Consider the following 3,750-nt stretch of genomic DNA (forward strand, 5'->3'; position numbering starts at 1 on the left):
TTTTTGTCAGTTATAGGATCTCCCAGTGTGTGTGTGTTTCCTTGTGTCTATGGTGAATGGTGAAGTGATTTGAAAGTGGAATTGTGAAAGTTATTCTTTCGAAAGATTTAACTAATATTTACATTATGAGAATTGATATTCTTGATGAACTGAGAGTGATTGACAAATTATATGATGACCCACATATGTTATTGTACTTATTTCATCCTCTCATGATTATGATGATTTTCTTCGAGCTATGTGAATCTTTCATACATCCTACATATTTCTTATAAATATTTATGATGATGATGTTTATACAACTGCATACACCCCCATATACTCGGTTCTTTTCCATGGTACTGACCCATATCTTTGGATGTGGGCTGCATTTTCTCAGAATGTAGGTTTAGGTGCTCAGTTCTAGGTTCGACAGTGATTCTTCAGGCACGCTGTTCTACATCCTCTGTTGTGGTGAATCCTCATGTTCTGATGACGTGATTCTGATGTTGGTTTCACGGAATCGTTTACATTTGATAACTGAGTATGAGTCAGTTGGGGCATGTCTCAATGGCTCACTGATTTTATTGATTTTCTTAGAGGCCTTGTCAAACTAGTATAGATGTTGGGAGTTGACTAATAGGTCGTATTTTGTTATCTTTCTGAAATTCTTTTATTCTTGGATGATGATTACTCTGTTGATATTTGAGGGTTATTTATGGAAACCCCATTGATTTGTGTTGAACTGAATGAAAATGGCTCAAAGGGTTAGCTTGGGGCTACTCGTAGCCTCAAGCACTGTGTGATGTTCCGAGACCTATTTTCCTGGGCGTTACACTACTACATTAGAAGTAAACCTAGCCAAAGAGTTAAACTGGAGGATGTACTCCCTCACTCTTATATTCTCTTGGCAAAGATTTAGGAACTGATCCACACAGGCCTCTCAAATCTCAAATGAAAGGTAATTATCAAGAAATGCCTCTTTGAGCTCTTTCCAAGTAGCTAAAGGTGCATCAATACCCCTAGATCATTTCTAGTCTTCATACCAGAATATAGCCTCCCCTTTGAATCTATATACTGCTAGCTCAACTGTCTCCTTATACGATACATGCATGACATCTAGAGCCCTTTGGATTTGATCAATAAAGTCTTGTGGCTCTTCATTAATATCTGATCTGGTGAATGTGGGAGGATCCAATTTAAGAAAATCATGCGTCCGTATGCTAGTTGACCTATCTACAACACTAGAGCCTTTGGTTGGAATTAATTGTCCTTGAGCTTGTCTAGTAAGTATATAATCCAACAATTGCACCGCATTCCTTAAATCTTGGTTAGTAGCATTAATAGGTGGTTCTGAGGATGTTGTTCTTCCCCTTTTTAGCTCTTCTGGAGATGGAGGAGTAGAAGAGGTTTGTGATCCAAACTCAGCTTAAGCCTCACTTTGATTAGCTTGTCTAGGTAGTGACTTGTTAGTCCCTTCTCCGGCAGCCACATCTACTTGCTTACCAGTATTCTTACTCCTTCATGTAACAGGCATCTTTACATTAATGAGAAAAAAAATCTAATGGTTAAATATGACTCTACCTATGACTTGGGCTCTATTGCACGATCTAAGATGTGAAGGAAATAAGACAACCCTAAATGTCCAATAGCCTCTTGTTTATAACTGTGCTGCACAACACAACCATAAAAAAGACTCTACGTATACACGGCTTTGTAGACTTCCTAGGACGGCCTGCTATGATACCACTTTTGTCACACCTCAAAACCTATTGGGGCAGATAGGAACCCGTAGACATGAAGGCCTGGGAGAACCAATCCATAACCTTGTACTTATCATGCCTTTAACTATGACAACCAAAGGTTCTGACAAATATGATATAATGCATTGATGAGAATAACTACGTAGGCAAGCATAAAACTATCTATACAAGACTTGACCGTTGGGGCCACAACATCTAAAAGACAAGACACTATCATGTTTCACTTTACATTAGTCTACAAAGCCTCTAAAAGATATATAGACATAGTTAGGATCGGGACAAACCCCCACCCTACTCTTGACTATAGCACAATACCAAAATATATGGAACAGACTCGGAAAGCCCCGAATTAACCTGGAGCTCAACAATAGTCACTGAATAGCCTATGATCCTGCTAGCGAGGTGTATTAGCTGAAGCACATGTGCCTGCAGCATGAAATACAGGTCCCCCATGAGAGACGTCAATATGAAAATATGTACTAAATATGTAAGGCTGAAGATGACAACACATGATACAAGAGCTCAATAGAAATCAGATACAAGTGTATAAGTAGTACTAGTAGAACACCTTTATATATACTTGTGGGACTATGTACATTACATTTTTTTCTTCACTTTTACATTTCTTACTTCAAAATCTTTGTAAACCATGTAATGCAAATAACCAGCTAAGCTGCCACCCATATACGAACATCGGGATCGGCCTATGCAAGGCTTTTTCCCCTGAGCTGCCACCCACATATAAAGGTATTGAGATCGGTCTATGCTAGGCTTATGCCCTTGAGCTGCCACTCATTTTAAAGATTGTGTTACTTAGTTTATTTAACCTTTGAGATTGTTACTTTTGTGGTCATAACCTTATGGTACCTTGAAATAATAATCTACCAATAAGAGACATGTAAATGGGTACTTAATGCAACATCAAAGAGGTAGGGAGCTGTTGGCACACAAATGAAGTGTTTAGAAGCTAAAAATAACACATGGGTCTTATTTGAGTAAACGGAGAACTCCTGAAATTTTCTAGTGAAAATAGGCATACAGGTTTAATAATAAACATGTATTGAAGTATTTTAATACGTTAGAGAGTGGGAACAAGGTTATTAGCTACATGGGATATAATACACTGCCATTATGTATCACTTGCTATAGGATAACCTGGGAAGCTTACTTGATGGAACAAATGTCAGATTTCATGCCAAAGAGTGCAAACTAGAGTATGCCTTACATACCTAGTAATACCACTCTGATACTAACCCACCTTGACTTCCTTCCTGTTAGATAACTTATCTATAATAGAATATATAGTAACGTAGTATTAGAAACCAACCAACACATTTGGGCTTCTTAACTTCACCAAAACAGTAATCGGGCAATAAGCCCTTAATCTATTAATCAAGGGTGTTATTTTAACCCTTTTCTCCTCTAATTATACCCATATACCATACATGTTCTTATAAGATTCACCGAAACAACCTCATCTTCATTACACCCTTTAAAAAATAAGCAAAACAGATTGGGCAGTAAACATATGCAATAATTAGTTTGGTGGTGTACTGCCACACCTTTTTTCTATATTTCAATTAGAAATAGTCACACCTTTCTCCAATATCAACTTGGCAGCCGATAACATATACATATAAAACAGCCCCGAATTCCTTTTATTGTAGCAATTAATTATTGAACTCATCATCTCTTGAGTTCTCAATAGCAACACGTCCATGATTCTCTCTCAAATTCATATACAAGGAGAACAAAATGGAGCAGTCACCTTACCTCAATTCTGTAAATCATCCTTTAAATTAAACTTCTCGAGAACTTCAACTTTCACTTTCCTTCACACTTTAAACCAATGAAGAAAAGAGATCTCTTAATAACAAAGAGAAAAAGTAAGCAAGTAGCTTGTTCTATATTCGGCCATGAATTAATAATTAAGCACTTATAGCATGTTTTCCTAATCTTCCATGAGATAATTAAGCTAAACCATAAGTGTTTTCACTTACCTTGGCAT

The sequence above is a fragment of the Capsicum annuum genome, unplaced genomic scaffold (assembly GCF_002878395.1).
Source record: "Capsicum annuum cultivar UCD-10X-F1 unplaced genomic scaffold, UCD10Xv1.1 ctg76679, whole genome shotgun sequence".
Classification (NCBI taxonomy): Eukaryota; Viridiplantae; Streptophyta; class Magnoliopsida; order Solanales; family Solanaceae; genus Capsicum; species Capsicum annuum.